General features: G+C 31.3%; 1 pseudogene; it reads left to right on the forward strand.

The window, feature by feature from the left end:
- LOC141403240 (adenylate cyclase type 2-like) overlaps nt 1-20,940 on the forward strand; it is a 214,759-nt pseudogene that overhangs the window by 180,313 nt on the left and 13,506 nt on the right.

The following is a 20,940-nucleotide window of genomic DNA, read 5'->3' on the forward strand; positions in this document are numbered from 1 at the left end:
CTTCTCCTATAGAAAAATTTTTATCGATAAATTTTTATAAAAAAAATGTTATCGATTACTTTTTCTATAGAAACATTTGTTTCAATTACTTGTGCTATAGAAATAGTTGTTACCGATGTTTTTTTTTGTACAGATAAATTGTTATCGAATACTTTTTCCATAGAAAAAGTTTTTGTCCAGCACTTATCTAACGAAAAAAAATTGTTATAAATGACGTTTTTATGGAAAAAGTTGTTATCGGTGACTCCTTCTACAGAAAAAATTGTCGTCGATGACAGAAAAAATTGTTATCGTTGACTTTTTCTATAGAAAAAAATAGTAATCGTTAAGTTTTTCTATAGAAAAAGTTGTTATCGTTAAGTTTTTCTATATCGTTAAGTTCTGTCTATCAATAGAAATAGTTTTTGACGTTCACTTTTTCTACAGAAATAATTGTTATCGATGACTTATTCTAGATTTTTTTTCATAGAACAATTTGTTATCGATGACTTTTTCCATAGAAAAAGTTTTTGTCGATCACTTATCTAACAAAAAAAAGTTGTTATCGACGACGTTTTCTATGGAAATGTTATTATCGATGGCCTTCTCTACAGAAAAAATTGTTATCGTTGACTTTTTCTATAGAAAAAGCAGTTATCGATAAGTTTTTCTACAGAAATAGTTGTTATCAATGAGTCTTATAATAGAAAAAGTTGTTGACCTTGACTTATTCTACAGAAATAATTGTTATCGATGACCTTTTCTAGATTTGTTTCATAGAACAATTTGTTATCGATGAGTTTTTCCATAGAAAATGTTTTTGTCGATCACTTATCTAACGAAAAAAATTGTTGTTTTCAATGACGTTTTCAATGGAAAAAGTTGTTATCGATGACTTTTTATACATGCTATCGATGACTTCTTCTATAGAAAGTATGTTATCGGTGACATTTTCTAAGGAACATTTTTTATCGATGTGTCAGTCTATAGAAAAAGTTCTTATCGGTGACTTTTTCTACAGAAAAAATTTGTATAGATGATTTTTTCTATAAAAATAGTTCTTATTGATGGCTTTTTCTACAGAGAAAATTGTTATCGATGACTTTTTCTATAGAAAAAGTTGTTATCGATGTCTTTTTCTATAGAAATAGTTGTTGTCGATGACTTTTCCTGTAGAAAGCATGTTATCGATAACATTTTCTATGGACAGATTTTTTTCTGTAGAAAAAGTCATCGATAACAATTTTTTCAGTAGAAAAAGTCATCGATAACAATTTTCTCTGTAGAAAAAGCCATCGATAAGAACTTTTTCTATATTCTAACCCATCGATAAAAAATTTTCCATAGAAAATAACATCGATAACATACTTTTTAAAGAAGAAGTCATCGATAACTACTTTTCTATAGAAAAAGTCATCGATAACAATTGATTCTGTAAAAAAATACAACGTCAACAACTTTTTCTAAAGAAAAACTTATCATTAACTCCTTTTTCTATAGAAAAAGCCATCTTTAGCTACATTTTTCTGTAGAAAAAGTCATCTTTAATTACTTTTTCGGTAGAAAAAATCACCTTTAACTAGTTGTTCTGTACAAAAAGTCATCGATAACAACTTTTTCTATAAAAAACGTCATCGATAACAACTTTTTTTCGTTAGATAAGTGATAGACAAAAACTAATCGATAACAACTTATTCTATAAAAAATCATCTATAACAACTATTTTTATAAGTAATCGATAACATAGAAAAAGTAATCGATAACATTTTTTTAAAGTTATCGATAACAATTGTTCTATAGGAGAATATATATATGACAAATTTTCTGTAGGATAAGTCATAGATAACAACTTTTTATATAGGAAAAGTCATCAATAACATATTTTTCTATAGAAAGATTCATCGATAACAACTGTTTCTATAGAAAGACCCATCGAAAACAACTTTTTCGATAGAAAAACACATCGCTAACTACTTTTTTCTATAGAAAAACTCTCGATAACTACTTTTCCTATATAAAATGTCATCGATAACATTTCTTTATAAAAAGTCATAGATAACCACTTTTTCTATAAAAAAAACTTGTCGATAACTACTTTTTCTATAGAAAAAGTCATCGATAAATATTTTTCTGTAGAAAATAAAATTTTTCTTTATAAAAAGTTATCAATACCAACACTTTCTATAGGAAAAGACATCGATAACAACTTTTTTATAGAAATACACATCTATAAATAATTTTTCTGTATAAAATGTCATCGATAACACTTTTTCTTTAAAAAAGAGTCAACGAATACAATTTTTTCTGTAGAAAAAGTCATCGATATTGTTATATTATTTTCTATAGGAAAACTTATCGATAATAAAAAAGTAATCGTTAAGCTGAGTACACATTGCCAGTTTTGAATGACAGCTTTGTTGGTGCTTCCTAGTGTGGCCGTTCATTTTTGTCATACATCATGCAACCACAAAATGTTGCGGTAGGACAGTTATCGATAACTGCGAAATATCGACATTCAAAACTGACAATGTGTACTGCACTTTAACAATTTTTGTGTAGAAAAACTCATTGATGACAACTTTTCCTACAGAAAGACACATCGATAACTACTTTTTCTATAGAAACCCCCATTGATAACAACTTTTTCTATAGAAAAATTAACTATTTTTCTTTATAAAAAGTCATCGATAATATTTTTCTATAGAAAAATGAATCGATAACAACTTTTGCTATAGAAATACGTCATAGATAATATTTCTTCTTTACAAAAAGTTACCGATAACACATTTTTCCATAGGAGAAATCATCGATAACAACATTTTTTATAGGAGAAGTCATAGATAACAACTTTTTTATGGATAAAGTCACTCTTCTATAGAACAAAGTCACCGATAACAACTTATTGTACAAAAACGGCGTCGAATGCTATCGTTTCTATAGAAAAAGTCCCCGCTAATCACTTTTCAATGAAAAAAGTCGTCGATAAAATGTTTTCTTTTTTCAATTGGAAAAAGTTATCGAATATAATCTGTTCTCTGCCATCAAAACCGCATCGACAACAGTTGGTCTGTTCCAGTATTGCAAGAACCTACTAATTTTTACTAATTTTTTCGATAACATAAAAGAAAAAATGTTATCGTAGTAAAAAGTAGTAGCTTCTTGCAGGTATTGGAACAGAGCATGTATTTGCTACGGCATATCATCTGTTTCCAAGGATGTATTCCCTGCATCGATAACAAATTATACCATGGAAAAGGTAATCAACAACAATTGTTCCCATAGACAAAGTCATCAATAATAACCTTTTAATAGAAGACAACATCGATAACAATTGTTTTTATACCCTCAGCCTTTAGGCTATGAAGGGTATATGAAGAAAAGACAAAATTTTTTAGTTTTCCATAAAAAAAAAATAAAAAAATTTTTTTTAAGCTACATGAAAGATTTTTGGTACATAGATTGGGAAAAAAATGCCATTCTTAAATCTGTTCGTGATACTAATTTTGGTTGTTGCGCGCAAAAGTTATGGCGGTTTCAATTCTGATAAAAAGAAAAAAATCTTTAAAAGACTGTAATCATTATATTGAGAAACTCTCTTAATTAGGGGCTCCCTACATACTATATGTTTACTGAGGTCCCATAACATTAGTGAAAAAGTTGTGTATTTTCGCGGAAATTAGGAAAAAATTCCAAACAATTGGTGGTTTGCAACTTGTTCTAATAAAATTCAAGCTGTTTATGCATCTGAAAAATATATAAAAAATATGTACGTAATCTACACATCGCGAAGATTCAAATGAAACCAAAACTATACAAATTCGTTTAGTGGTTTTCATATTATAGCGAAAACAAAAAAAATATATTGAGGAAATTTATAAAATTTTTGTAAGAGAAAATATTTATTAAAATTTATTTTGTGAGTTAGTTGAACAAAATGTAAGAAAAATACGTCGGAGTTTTTCTTCTATTTTAGTTAAATTTCACGCAATAAATCATATTTTTTATTCTAATCACTTCTCGAAAACACGATAACATCTAGCAGAAGATATGGATATCTTTCAAATAAATGTTGGGTTCCTTTAAATGGGGTATAATCTTGAAATAAAATTGTATCGGGTAATGTTCATTTTGAAATGCGTGTAAAGCGCGAAATCCTCAAAATCACTTGATGCGCATGCGGTTTACCAATACAGCGAATTCTTCTCTTTTAATTTGTACACATTTGCCAGGATTTACTTTGGACGCTAAGATGTAGCATCGTATGCAGTTTAGTGTGCAACAAACTGTATAACGCTTTTATTTTGCACAAAGTGCATACACTTTTTATGCGCATCCGATTTCACTATCAACCGTGAAAAAATACATCGATCTAAACATATTTCAATAAAATCCATCAAGAACCGTGGATGTATCATCACACAGTATTTTTTGGATAAATCGGATACAGCTCCCACGCCACTAAATTTTTCAAACCGCTGTTTTCGCACAAACGCGAGTGATGACTCACTTTCTTCATTGAAATGGAAACGATCCACATAAAACGCGAATTAGTCAGCGATATTTAGAAAAACATTTTTCGCAAATTTTTCAATTTTTGCAGTAGCCATTTCCGCCGTTCTAGTAGATGGATTTTTATGATCTGTGATTCATATGATCCGGATCGTCGAAAAACTAAAATATCGCGGGGTACCAGCACACTCAAAACGATATTGTAAATACTGTACCCAAAAAATAGGTTTTTTAGAAAAAATATCACACTAAATTTTGGCCTTTGGCAGTAGATTACTCTGCTGCTGTGTGGGCTACATACTCAATATACATATCAGATTATGCGAAATCGCGAGTTCTTTAATCCTATAATTGGTTTTTCGAAATATCCGAATGCGCGTCCTAGTTACATAAAAAATACAAAAAACACCTGAAATCCGGCTTCAAAATGTCAGCATCCATAAAAGGTGGATGCAGTGGAAATTTTGGAAAGTGATACATTAGAAGTGTAATCTTCATTTTGTATTCTCCTACTTTTACTTTGGACAGATGTCCGTCATTTGAATGGTTTAATCAGAAATCGAATAGCAATGTAAAAAACCTGTTTAGCTTCGACGTTTTTTACCTATGTTTTTTCCTTTACGCGGTCGTAACTACCACGTAAATTAAATTTTTTTGCTAAATTTTTGAGCTTTGTACAAAAACATCTAAAATAATCCAGCAATAGTCATAGTTACTGGTAAACTACAATAGTTCGCGTATTATAATAGTGCAAACCTTGGCTTCATGGAAACTAAAAAATTTTGACTTTTCCTCATATACACTTTCATACAGGCAAAATGTGCCTCATCGAAATAATGGTTTTAGACCCCAAGTATGTTTGGACAAAATGTGTTTCAGACAATTTGGAGTCGATTGAGCAATGTCCGTCCGTCTGTCTGTCTGTCTGGCTGGTTGGAGCGCACGATAACTCTTGAACGGATAAACCGATTCGGTTCAAATTTTGGCTTTCGTAATATTTTACCCAAACTTAGTTTAAGTTCGAAGATGGGCTATATCGGTCCACTCCTTCCGGTACCTCCCCCACAAAAGTTCGAAAATGTTCGGAAAATTTGTGCGCACGATTACTCTTGAAGGGAGTAACCGATTTGGTCTATACTTTGCCCATCGTGGAGCGTGTACCAGACTTAGATAAGGTTTCAATATGGACTCAATCGGTCCACTCCTTGGGGTACCTCCCACACAAAATTTCGGAAAAGTTCAGTTTAAGGCCAGCTCTCGAATCGCTTTGATTTTTGTTTTAGCAGCTTGTATTCACTGCCCTCCATACGACGGTACAAGTTTCAGCAGGGGCAAAACCATACTTCCCGAGAGAATAGCCTGAAAGTTGCAAAAAAAACCTATGACACCGTGTGAGGTGGTTGAAGCGCAAGATAACTCTCGAACGGAACTGCCGATTCGGTCCAAAATTTGGCCTTAGTAATATTTTGTCCAACCATAGTTTAAGTTTGAAGATAAGCCATATCGGTCCACTCTTTCAGGTACCTCCCCCACAACAGTTCAAAAATGTTCGGAAAAATTGTTCGTACGGGAACTCTTGAAGGTAGTTGCCAAATTGGTCTATACTTTACACATCCTAATACATGTACCAGATATAGATCAGGTTCAAATATGGACTATATTTGTCCACTCCATCCCGTACCTCCCACACAAAATTTCGGATAAGTTCACTTTAAGACCTGCTATGGAATCACTTTGATTTTTGTTGAGACAACTTGCATTCGTTGCCTCAATTACGATGGTAAAAGTTTTTTTAGGGGCAAGTCCATACTTCTTGAGCAAACAGCCTGAAGAGTGTAAAAACATCCTAAGGCACCATATGTTGTGGTTGGACCACTTCCATAACGGTCAATGTCGATCCATTCCTTTTAGTATCTCCTCCGCAAAACTTTTGAACTTTAATCCTAATCAACATTGTTGTCGGTTCAAATATCCAAAAATTTTAAAACCCCCTAAATACATACGTATTTTGGGAAATTTTTTTTTCAATATACACAGGCTGAGGGTATATCTCTGTCGGCAAAGCCGACTGATACTTTTTATACCCTATACCACAATGTGGAAAAGGGTATTATAAGTTTGTTTTGGTAAAAATTCATGTAACACCGCGAAATATTCGTCGGAGACCCCCAATGTGGTATACCAATCTTCATATCTCGACGAGATAAAGCGATTTTGAGATGTGTGTCCGTCTGTCCCTCCGTCCGTCCGTCCGTCCGTCCGTCCGTCCGTCTGTCCATTATAAATTGTAAACACGCTCCAGGCCGCAATTATGGACCGATCGTCACGAAATTTTGTATGGAGGTCGGGTTCAGATCAGAATAGATCCCTATTCTTATTGGTGATGATCGTGAAATATTTAGCGGGTGAAATGGACCAAAAACATAATATTTATCCAATTTTCTAGCGGCTCTGTAGGTCTCAATAATAGTCCGATCAACGCGTAATTTTAAATAAGGTAAGAGTATATCACACAGGAGAAGCTTGCAATTTGAAATGGCGATCGGATAATATTTAGAGGGTTAAATGGACCAAAACTTTTGTGTGAAAATTGTGAAAATTTTTAATATACAGCTTATATCTTAATTACTGGAAGTGACATTCCGGACAAGTGAGATATACTTGAAAGTGGAACGCTTGACCTTTCAATTGATGCCAATTATGTTGGTGTGCATGATCAGATAACAGAGTTACAGCCTGATATATTCCGTTATTTGTTTGTAGTGTAATAATAAACTCGCTAGAAGTCGCAATTATACATCAATAGTCACGAAATTTTGCACCGGGTAAGAGTATAGGTCGAAAAAGATGCGTACAATTTTGAATGACGATCTGATATTCTTTAGCGTGTGAAATGGACCATTACTTTTGTATGAAAAAAATAAAAATTTTATTTTTGGTCGATATTTTAATTCCTTGAGGACATATATATTTCGCAAAGTAGCCTACATATGGAAAAAAACTACTGACCTTTCCTCTGATGTAAATTGCAATAAAGTGTTTGGTAGATAACGGTCCTACTGCCTAATATATAGTGGGTTCTGTGTAGAGAACCACATTTTTATCCTATGCTACTTATTGTCTCTCCAAAAGTTTATGTAACACCACGAAATATTCGTCCTAGACCCCTTATTTCGAAATTCATATCTCGACGAGATAAAGCGATTTAGCGATGTGTGTCCGTCCATTAAAACTGTAAACAAGCTTAAGGGCGCAATTATGGACCGATTGTAACGAAGTTTTTAAGGAGGTTGGGTTCGGGCCCGAATAGAAATGATTAGTTTTTGGTGATGATAGTGAAATGTTCAGGGGATGCAATGGACCAAAAACTAAATTTTAACCAATGTTGTAGCGGCTCTGTAGGTCAAAATAATAACCCGCAAAATTTTAAACAAAGTTTGAGGATATGACGAAGAAGAAGCGTACAAACCAACGTGAAGATCAGATAATACTTAGCGGGTTAAATGGACTGAAACTTTTGTGTGAAATCGGTAAAAAATTCAATAACGTAGCGGTTAAACAACGGAAGTAGTAGTACTACATAAGTGGGTTTGGTTACATTTTACGTGAACTAAATTTTCCTTTCCTGCTACAAAAATGTCTTTGTCATGCTAGATAACTTTTTGGTCATAAGTATTATACATTACATCTCTGATATTTATACCCTCAGCATTGATGCTAACGAGGGTATATACACTTTCATACGCGCAAAATGTGCCTCATCGAAATAATGGTTTTAGACCCTAAGTATGTTTGGACGAAATGTGTTTCAGACAATTTGGAGTCGATTGAGCAATGTCCGTCCGTCTCTCTGTCTGTCTGTCTGGCTGGCTGGAGCGCACGATAACTCTCAAACGGAGCAACCGATTTGGTTCAAAATTTCGCTTTCGTAATATTTTGCCCGGGTGCCACCGTGGTGCAATGGTATGCACACCCGCCTTGCACGCAGAAGGTCGTGGGTTCGATTCCCCGGCCAGGCAACATCAAACTTTTCAACGGTGGCAAAATACCCCTCAGTAATGATGGCGACATTTCCTGAGTATTTCAGCCTTGTAAAACTTCTCTATAAAGTGGTGTCGTAAGGCACGCCGTTCGGACTCGGCGATAAACAGTAGGTCCCATATCATTGAGCTAATATGAATCGGGGTGCACTCATTTATATGAGAGAAGTCTCCCTTGTCTCGTATGGGATGTTTGTGGAACAATTATTATTAATATTTTGCCCAAACTTAGTTTAAGTTCGAAGATGGGTTGTATCGGTCCACTCCTTCCGGTACCTCCCCCACAAAAGTTCGAAAATGTTCGGAAAATTTGTGCGTACGATAACGCTTGAAGGGAGTAACCGATTTGACCCACACTTTGTACATCGTGAAAGTTCTACCAGACTTAGATGAAGTTTAAATATGGACTCAATCGGTTTACTCCTTCGAGTACCTCCCACACAAAATTTCGGAAAAGTTCACTTTAAGACCTGCTCTCGAATCACTTTGATTTTTGTTGAAGCGATTTGTATTCGCTACCTCCATTACGACGGTAAAAGTTTTTTCAGGAGCAGGTCCATATTTCTTGGGAAAACATCCCGAAAGGTGTAAAAAGCCCTATGTCATCATATGTGGCTTTCGAACTGTTCTACCGATTTGGTACAACATTTCGTCTTCGTCATATTTTATCCAAACTTAGTTTCATGGGGCAATACCGGTACTTCTCCCAAATATTTAGAAAATATCACTAAAATGTAAGGACGATATCACTTGAATGGTGCAACCAATTTGGTCCAAACTTTGGATCTCCTATTATTTTGTCAAAATTTAGTTTAACTTCTAAATTGGCCCATATCGGTCCTCCCTAAGGGTACCACCCCCACAAAAGTACAACATTTGTGTTAATTCCTAATCCACATTTTTGTCGGCAAGTTCAAATGTTGAAAAAGGGCCACAAAATTCTGAAGAGACGCTAAATACATTCTATCTGTCCGTAGCTGAAAGTTTCAATTCTCATTGGCTGAGGGTATACCTCTGTCGGCAAAGCCGACTGACACTTTTTTACTTGTTGTTAATTAAATTTTCACAATCATTGAAAAGATGTTCCGTGGAGAGCGATTGTCCAGGGATAGTGGTATAGGGTATCCCATGGTCGGCTCCGTCCGACTATAGACTTTTCTTACTTGTTTACTTGTTTTATTGATTAAGTCATAATAATTTTTTTTCTATCGAAAAACTCACTAAAAACATATCGACAACAATATCTGGTTTGTAAAATGCACCGATAACAAGTTTTTCTGTAGAAAAAAGTTATCGATAACAACTGTTTCTTTAGAATACATCATCGAAACAATTTTTCCATGGATAAGGTAATAGACAAAGTGATCGATTGCAAGTTTTCCATAAAAAATGTCATTGACACCAACTTTTTTTCAACATAAGCTTTGCGGTTGCTTTCTAGTGTGGCCGTTCATTTTTGTCATTCATCATGCAACCACAAAATATTTTGTGGTTGCTGGACGGTTGGACAGTTATCGATAATTGCAAAAAATTGATCGATAACCAATTTTTTGTAGTAAATGTAATCTTTTCTATAAAGAAAATCCGACAATACCTTTTTCTATGCAAAACAGTTATCGATAACAACTTTCTTTATGGAAAAAAATCATTGTTAGAAACTTTTTCTTTTTTCGAAAAAAAAATTTCTTGTGGAAAATTCATGGGTAACAAATTTTTTTAATGAAATAGTCACCTATGTCAATTTGTTCTATCGACAAGTAATTGATAACAAAGTCTTCTATAAAAAAGTCATCGATAAGAACTTTTGTCTATGGAAAAAGTCATTAATAACAACCTTTTCTATGGAAAAGCCATCGATAACAAACTGTTCTATAGAAAAATTCATCGATAATAACTTTTTCCGTAGAAAATGTCTTCGATAATGGCTTTTTAACGAATAAGTTATCGATTATAATTTTTGACATAAGAAATGTCACGAAGAACAACTTTTTCCATGAAAACGAAGAACAATATTTCCATAGAATAAGTCGTCGATAACGACATTTTCTTTTTTCGTAGAAAAAGTAATCGATAACAACATTTTCTAAGAAATGGTTATCGATAAAAAATTGAAAAAAATATTAGATAATAACTATTTCTAAAAAAATATAAATAGATAACAACTTTTTCTAGGGAAGAAGTAATCGATAAAAAATTTTCTAAAGAAAATGTCGCCGATAACAACTTTTTCTACAAAAAATGTAATCGATAACAAATATTTCTATTTCAAAAATTATCGATAACAACTATTTCTATTGCAAAAATTATCGATAACAACTATTTCTATAGAAAAAGACATCGATAACTATAGAAAAATTAATCGATAACTACGTTATCATTAAAAAAGTCATAGATTAAAACTTTTTCATTGAAAAATTTATCGACGTTTATTTTTTCTACAGAATTGATAAAAACTATTTTTATACAAAAAATCACCAACAATAATTAAAAATACTTTAAATCTCTTTTAATCCTAGTTACCACAAAATGTTAACTTTAATAATGTTGTTGGATGGTATGTTGTTGTTCTGTTGTTTAAAACAATTCCCACTTATCCGAAAATATTTCATTTAATTGTGTTCATACTTTGTTGTTTGTGTTTATTATTATTTTTTTGCAGTTATTTGGTGAAATTGTAATGCTGGCCAGTGCATCCGTTTCCGGTCTCTACTATCGCATTATGTCAGATGCTGCCCACACACGCACTGTCGATGGCACACGGACGGTCATCGAACAACGTGTCAAACTGGAATGTGAACGTGAACAGCAGGAACAGCTGCTGCTAAGCGTAATACCAGCATATATTGCCGCAGAGGTTAGTATTTTTGGTTTTGGCGATATCATAACAAAAAAAAAAAAAAAAAACCAAACAAAGCTACACAACTAACACATATGCTAAATTTGAACAATTGCAATAATATTACAACAAATATTTGTGGATTAATATTGTGTGTTGTTGTTCGTTTCGCTTGTTTTTAGGTTAAACGCAGCATTCTGCTGAAAATGGCCGATGCTTGCCAGAGGGCTGGTGGTCAAAGCAACTCAGAGGCCACCCGTTTCCATGAGCTGCATGTTCGATTTTATATGCGGATATTGTCAATTTCACACCATTATCGGAATAACTGACTGCCAGTGATTTGGTAAAGACTTTGAATGATCTGTTCGGGCGTTTCGATCAAATTGCACAGGTGAGTAATAATGTTTTTCTATAGCATAATTGTTATCGATGACTTTTTGTATAGAAAAAATGTAATCGAGGCATTTTTTCCTGTATGAAAGATTATTATCGTTATTTTTCATTACCTTTTCTACAGAAAAAGTTGTTATCAATGACTTTTTCTACAGGAAAAATGTTACCGATTACTATATCTTAAGAAAAAGTGTTTATCGATAAAAAAAATTGTTGTCGATTATTTCTATGTATAAAAGCTTTTTATCGATTACTTTTTCAGTATAAAAAGATGTTATCGATCACTTTATGTACAGAAGAAATTGTTATCGATGACTTTTTCTACAGAAACATTTTTATTGAAGATTATTTCTTTAGAAAAATATGCTATCAGTGACATTTTTATAGAAAAAATTATTATCGATGAATTTTTGTATAGAAAAAGTTGTTATCAATTACTTATCGTTTACTTTTTTTAGAAAAAGTTGTTATTGATGACTTTTTGTATAGAAAATTTTGTTATCGATTACTTTTCTTTATAATTTTTTATCGATTATTATCGATTACTTTTTCTACACCAAAAGTTGTTATCGGTGACTTTTTCTACAGCAAAAGTTATTGTCAATGACTTTTTCTATAGCAAAAGTTGTTATCGATGGCTTTTCCTATAAAACTAAAAATCTTATCGTTGACTATTTTTATAGAAAATTTTGTTATCGATGTTTTTTCTGAAGAAAAATTCGTTATCGATTATTTTTTTTAATAGAATCATTTGTTATCGATGCCTTTTTCTATGTAATAAATTGTTATCGGTTAACTTTTCTACAGAAAATGTTGTTATCGTTGATTATTTTCATAGAAAAAGTTATTATCGATGACTCCTTCTAAAGAGAAAGTTGCTTTCGATGATTTTTCCTATAGAAAAAATTGTTATCAATGAAGAACAATTCGATGATTTTATCAGTAGAAAATATTATTGTCGATTACATTTTCTGTATAAAAATCAATCACCTTTTCTAAAGAATAATTTTTATCGATTGCTTTTCCTATATAATGGGTTGTTATCGATTTCCTCATCGATAACAGAAAAAGTTGTTATCGATGATTTTTTCTATAGAAAAAGTTGGTATCGATGACTTTTTCCGCAGAAAAAATTTAAAAAAAATTTAAAAAATAAGAAAATTTATTATCGATTACATTTTCTGTATAAAATATTGTTATCGATCACATTTTCTGTATCGATTACCTTTTCTACAAAAAAGGTTCACATCGATGATTTTTTTTATAGAAACAGTTATTATCGATTACTCTTTCCATAGTAAAAGTTGTTATCACTGACAATTTCAAAAGAAAAAGTTGTCATCGATTTATATTTCTAGAAAGAAGTTGTTATCGATAATTTTTTGTTAGAATTATTTCTTACCTATGATTCCTATAAAAGTTGTTATCGATGATTTTTCTATAGAAAAATTTGTTATTGATAGCATTTTCTATTGTTGAATTTTTCTACAGAAAAAGTTGTTATCGATGAGCTTTTCGTTAAAAAATGTATTATGGATAACTATTTTTTTACAAAAGTTATGGTCGATCATTTTCTCTATAGAGGAAGTTGTTATCGATGTTATCGATGACTCCTTCTAAAGAAAAAGTAGCTATCGATGATTTTTTCCTATAGAAAAAGTTACATTTTCTGTATAAAAAATTGTTATCAATCACCTTTTCTAAAGAATAATTTTTATCGATTGCTTTTCCTATATAATGGGTTGTATCGATGACTTTTTCTATAGAAAAAGTTGGTATCGATGACTTTTTCCGCAGAAAAAATTTAATCGATGGTTTTTTCAATAAGAAAATTTATTATCGATAACATTTTCTGTATAATAAAATTGTTATCGATCACTTTTTCTGTAGAACAATTTTCATCGATAGTTTTTCCTATATAATGAGTTATTATCGATTACCTTTTCTACAAAAAAGGTTCACATCGATGATTTTTTTACAGAAACAGTTATTATCTATTACTCTTTCCATAGTAAAAGCTGTCATCGATTTATATTTCTAGAAAGAAGTTGTTATCGATAATTTTTTGTTAGAATTTTTTCTTACCTATGATTCCTATAATAGTTGTTATCGATGATTTTTCTATAGAAAAATTTGTTATTGATAGCATTTTCTATTGTTGAATTTTTCTACAGAAAAAGTTGTTATCGATGAGCTTTTCGTTAAAAAAATGTATTATGGATAACTATTTTTTTTACAAAAGTTGTGGTCGATCATTTTCTCTATAGAGAAAGTTGTTATCGATGTTATCGATGACTCCTTCTAAAGAAAAAGTAGCTATCGATGATTTTTTCCTATAGAAAAAGTTGTTATCGATGACTTTTCCAGCAGAAAAATTCCATGATTTTGTCAATAGAAAATATTATTATCGATTACATTTTCTGTATAAAAAATTGTTATCAATCACCTTTTCTAAAGAAAAATTTTTATCGATTGTTTTTCCTATATAATGGGTTGTATCGATGACTTTTTCTATAGAAAAAGTTGGTATCGATGACTTTTTCCGCAGAAAAAATTTAATCGATGGTTTTTTCAATAAGAAAATTTATTATCGATTACATTTTCTGTATAATAAAATTGTTATCGATCACTTTTTCTGTAGAACAATTTTCATCGATGGTTTTTCCAATATAATGAGTTATTATCGATTACCTTTTCTACAAAAAAGGTTCTTATCGATGATTTTTGTACAGAAACAGTTGTTATCGATGACTTTTTCCATAGCAAAGTTTGTTATCACTGACAATTTCGAAAGAAAAAGTTGTCATCGATTTATATTTCTAGAAAAAAGTTGTTATCTATAATTTGTTTTTAGAATTGGTTCTTACCGATGACTTTTCCTATAGAAAAATTTGTTATCGATAACTATTTCTTTATAAAAAGTTGTTACCGATAACTTTTTTGATGACGTTATCTATAGAAAAAGTTGTTATCGATGATTTTTTATGGAAACAGTTGTTATCGATGACTTTTTCTATAACAAAAATTGTTATCACTAACAGTTAAAAAAAAAAAGTTGTCATAGATTTATATTTCTGGAAAGAAGTTGTTATCGATAATTTTTTGTTAGAATTTTTTCTTACCGGTGACTTTTCCTATAGAAAAAGTTGTTATCGATAAGTATTTCTTTAAGGTGAGTACACATTGCCAGTTTTGAATGACAGCTTTGTTGGTGCTTGCTGGTGTGGCCGTTCATTTTTGTCTTTCATCATGCAACCACAGAATGTTTCGTGGTTGCTGGACGGTTGGACAGTTATCGATAACTGCGAAATATCGACATTCAAAACTGACAGTGTGTACTGCTCTTTACAAAAAGTTGTTACCTATTACTTTTTTGATGACGTTATCTATAGTAAAAGTTGTTATCGATGATTTTTCTATAGAAAAATTTATTATCGATAGCTTTTTCTACAGAAAAAGTTGCTATCGTTGAATTATTCTGCAGAAAAAGTTGTTATCGATGAGCTTTTCTTTAGAGTAATGTATTGTATATAACTATTTATTTACAAAAAGTTGTTATCGATGACTTTTTCTTTGGGAAAAATTGTGGTCGATCATTTTTTTATACAGAAAGTTGTTATCAATGTTTTTTCATAGCGATGAAGAAGAAAATTGTTATCGATTACTTTTTCTTTAGAAAACAATGTTATCGATGAAGTTTGTCTAGAAAAAGTTGTTGTCGATGAAGAAGTTACACTGCCGCTCACTTGAATAGAACCCCCCTGCAAAATTTTATTCAACCACCATTTTTTCCGAATTATACAAGATATGAAGTTTTTAACTTTTATTATATTTTGTTTCATGTGTTTGAAGTAAACCAATTAGTATAAGAATTATGCAAGAAAAACAAAATAAAGTCAAAAATTGGAGTAAAAAATTTGGCTCATTTGAATAGAACCCCCATTTAAAACTTGCGAATACAAAAAGATTGTATTAGAATATCGATGCATATTCACTCTATATTGAAAACGAAGTACTTTCAGTACTATTCCGTAAAAGTATATCCCTCCTGATTAAGGATACACCCATATATCCTGGCAAGGATTCTTTAAATAATCAGGTGTAATGACTAACTAATCCTGCTTTTTTCTGTCAACAAGTTTATTTTTGCATGAGTCATTCCCATACAGTTTAGAGAATATTTGCCACTGTATAAAATGGCGGCCCCTTCAGGATATCCGCATTTCATCTGAAAAATATAAGTTTTGACGACTCGAAATGTACAAAAGTTTATAAAACCATGATGAAATTTCCACTCCGGACATCCAAAAATGTTACTCACTAGTAGATATGTCTGTTTCAGAACTCCTTTATAAGTTGTCGTGCGCATTTAGGTTGAACTAAATTGACACCCAAGTCCTTCATAATTAGTAATGCGTTCCAGCACAATAAAAACACATTAATCGCAACAGAAACAATTTAGAAGATGGTTTTCCATTCAATAGACGCAAAAATAATAGTTATATAGTTAATTATGAAGGACTTGGGCGTTAATTTCTTTCACCCTAAATGCTCACGACAACTTATAAAGGAGTTCTAAAACAGGCATTTCCAGTATTGAGAAACATTTTGAATATCCCGAGGGGCAATTTCATCACGATTTTCTAAACTTATGTACACTTCGAGTCATCAAAACATACAATTTTGAATAGAAATGCGGATATCCTGGTGGGCCCATCATATTCTACAGTGGTAAATATTCTCTAAACTGTATGGGAATGACTTATGCGTAAAATATACGACTCTAGGAGATAGTACGCTTCCAAAAATAAACTTGTTGACAGAAAAAAACAGGCTGATTATTTAAAGAATCCTTGCCAAATCAGGAAATACGGGTGTATCCTTAGTCAGAAGGAATATATTATTACTGAATATTACTGAAAGTACTTCGTTTTCAATATAGAGTGAATATGCATCGATATTCTAATACAACCTTTCTGTATTCGCAAGTTTTAAATTGGGGTTCTATTCAAATGAGTCACATTTTTTACTCCAATTTTTGACTTTATTTTGTTTTTCTTGTATAATTCTTATATAAATCGAATTTGAATGCAAATGAATGACCAAGTTTACTTCAAACACATGAAGCAAATTATAGTAAAAGCTAAAAACTTCATATCTTGTATAATTCGGAAAAAATGGAGGTTGAATAAAATTTTGCAGGGGGGTTCTATTCATGTGAGCGGCAGTGTATAATGGGTGACTTATTCTACATAAAAATTTGTTATCGATTACGTTTTCTATAAGAATAGTTGCTATCGATGACTTCTTCTACGAAAAGATTTGTTTCTGATGATTTTTTTTTACAGAAAAATGTGTTATCGACGACATTTCTATAGAAGAATTTGTTATAGATTTTTTTTCTAGAGAATAAGTTGTTTTCGATTACTACTTCTAAAGCAAAACATGTTATCGATGATTATTTCTTTAGTAAAAATTGTTATCGACGACTTTTCTTCAGGAAAAGCTGTTATCGATGATTTTTTCTACTGAAAAAGTTGTTATCGATGTTATTTCTTGTATAAAAAGATGTTGTGAATATTTCTTTAAAAAAATGTCATCGATGTTATCGATGGCTTTTTGCTATAGAAAAATTGTTATCGATGATTCTTTCCATAGAAAACGTTGTTATCTATGAATTTTTCTATAGAAAAATCGTTATAGATGAATTTTTCTGTAGAAAAAATTTTATCGATTAATTTTTCTATAGAAAAAGATGTTATCGATAATTTTTTTTCTATAGAAAAAGTTGTTATCGATTACATTTTCTATGGAAAAATTATATCGATGACGTTTTCTATAGAAAAAATTTTATTGATGATTTTTTCTATAGAAAAGTTATTATCGATAACTTCTTGTATACAAAAATTGTTAGCGATGACTTTTTCATGGGAAAATGTTGCTAATCTTATTTTCAATCAACTGTTTTATGTAAAATGATACGAATCTAATATTTTCCCAGGAAAATCACTGCCTGCGCATAAAAATTCTGGGTGATTGTTATTACTGTGTCTCTGGCCTGCCCGTTTCGAGATCTCAACATGCATCGAACTGTGGCAATATGGGTTTACAAATGATTGATGCAATCAGGTATGTAGATTATGAACTAAAACATTCTATATTCTTTTGTCTGCCAACCCACACATACTTAGCTACGAATACACACATACCTACTTCTAAACAAAATTCCCACACAATTGTAAACATTTTGCAAAATACAATATTTATGTAGATGACACCAACAGTGATGATGTACTTTGGAAATGTAAACAAATTGTTATTGAATTCTCGTGCAAACAAATCAACAAACACACACAAGTGCTTACATACACATTCCTCCAGAGTAGGCTGATATAATAAAAACCAGCAAAACATGGATACTGTGGTTGTGAACCAACCGCTGCCACCCTCCAACCATCGATACAAGCTGGAACTTTGATTAAAGCCATGGACAACATCAGGACAACATGACAAACACTTGTTTTAATATTTACCAGGTGTTGGACAACAAACACGACAAGAATCTATGTAGCCATAATAAGAGAGGAGGAGAGAGAGGGAGAAAGACCACACAATCTAAAGTATGAGAAAAATACATGATATGGCCCCAAAGGATATAAAAGACTTTACTTAATCTTTGCGAATTTATTTGAAATTTTAACAAATTGACCTTCAGCCTCCTGCCCTGCATCGGCAATTGGGATGGGCATAAATATTCAACAAATTGTTTAATCTTTGGATTTTGTAGAAATGTTAACGTAAAGTTAAATCCACAAACAATGTAATCAATATTCTGATTCTGATTTTAAATGAGGATTTATTGAACCGGAAATATTTCATTACAAAGGATAGGATTAATCGTTTTTTATTGTTTAGGATTGACCTTTTTCGCAATGGGCGGTGGAAGAGCTCTATACAATAAGCCAAAGAGAGAGTGGCAAAGGTTGTAAAAGGGTTTTTAATAAAGTGGGTGAAGGGGGTAAGGAAAATGTTGTTATCGACAACTATTTCCATGGAAAAATTTGTTATCGGCAATTGTTTCAATAGAAAAAGTTGTTATCAACAACTATTTTTATAGAAAAAGTTGTCATCGACAACTATTTCCATAGAAGAAGTTGTTATCAACAAGTTGTTATCGACAGCAATTTCTATAGCAAAAGTTGTTATCGACAACTATTTCTATAGAAAAAGTTCTCATCGACAACTATTTTCAAGGAAAAAATTTTTATCGACAACTATTTCCATGGAAAAAGTTTTTATCGTCAAAAATTTTCATGGAAAAGGTTGGTATCGAGGACTATTTCCATGGAAAAAGTTGTTATCGACAACTATTTCTATAGAAAAATTGTTATCGACAACTGTTTCATTGGATAAAGTTATTATCTACGACTGTTTCCATGGAAAAAGTTGTTATGGACAACTACTTCTATAGAAAAAGTTGTTATCTACAACTATTTCTATCGAAAAACTTATTATCGACAACTGTTTCTAGAGACAGACAACTTTTCTATAAAAAAACACATTATCGACAACTTTTTCTATAAAAAAATTGTTATCGACAATTATTTCCACAGATAAAGTTGTTATCGACAACTATTTTCAAGGAAAGAATTGCCAATGACAACTATTTGCATGGAAAAACACATTATCGACAACTATTTCTATAAAAAAGTAGTTATCGGCAACTATTTCCATAGAAAAAGTTGTTATCGACAACTATTTCTATAAAAAAAGTTGTCATTTCTATAGTAAAAGATGTTATCGACAACTATTTCTATAGAAAAAGTTGTTATCGACAACTATTTCTATAGAAAAAGTTGTTATCGACAACTATTTCTATAGAAAAAGTTGTTATCGACAACTATTTCTATAGAAAAAGTTGTTATCGACAACTATTTCTATAGAAAAAGTTGTTATCGACAACTATTTCTATAGAAAAAGTTGTTATCGACAACTATTTCTATAGAAAAAGTTGTTATCGACAACTATTTCTATAGAAAAAGTTGTTATCGACAACAATTTCTATAGAAAAAGTTGTTATCGACAACTATTTCTATAGAAAAAGTTGTTATCGACAACTATTTCTTTAGAAAAAGTTGTTATCGACAACTATTTCTATAGAAAAAGTTGTTACCGACAACTATTTCTATAGAAAAAGTTGTTATCGACAACTATTTCTATAGAAAAAGTTGTTACCGACAACTATTTCTATAGAAAAAGTTGTTACCGACAACTATTTCTATAGAAAAAGTTGTTACCGACAACTATTTCTATAGAAAAAGTTGTTACCGACAACTATTTCTATAGAAAAAGTTGTTACCGACAACTATTTCTATAGAAAAAGTTTTTATCGGCATCTATTTCCATGGAAAAAGTTGTTATCGACAACTATTTCTATAGAAAAAGTTGTTATCGAAAACTGTTTCCATAGAAAAAGTTGTTATCGACAACTATTTCTATAGAAAAAGTTGTTATCGGGAACTATTTCTATAGAAAATGTTATCGATGATTGTTATTATCGATAACTATTTCTATAGAAATAGTTGTTATCGACAACTGGTGATAAAAAAAATTGTAATCGGCAACTTTTTCTATTAGAAAAATTGTTGCCAATGATTTTTCTATATGATATGTTGTTATCGATGATTTTGCTTTAAGAAAACTTGTTATCGATAACTTTTTGTCTATGATAATTTACTATCGAAGTCTATTTCTAAAGCGGGGTACACACCATCAGTTTTGACTGTCACTTTTGCTCAAATAATCGGTTGCTTGCCAGTGCGGCCGTTCATTTTTGTCAGTCAGTAGTTTGACATTTATCGATATTTCCGAAAAATCGACAGTCAAAACTGATCGTGTGTACAACGCTTAAAGGAAAAGTTATTAGCGATGACTTTTTCTTTAATAAAATTTGTTATCGATAAATTCTGCTATATGGCAAGTTGTTATCGAGGTACCTTTCATTTGGAAAATTGTTATCGACGACTTTTTATATATAAAACATGTTGTTATCGATGACTTTTTTAACATGAAAATTTGTTATCGATAACTTTTTCTAAAGAAAAAGTTGTTTTTATTATTTTTCTAATGATTTTTAAAGTCATATAGATGACTTTTTCTTTAACAAAAATGTTTATCGATAAG

Source organism: Musca autumnalis, unplaced genomic scaffold, assembly GCF_047663935.1.
Source record: "Musca autumnalis isolate F117 unplaced genomic scaffold, ASM4766393v1 scaffold_4, whole genome shotgun sequence".
NCBI lineage: Eukaryota > Metazoa > Arthropoda > Insecta > Diptera > Muscidae > Musca > Musca autumnalis.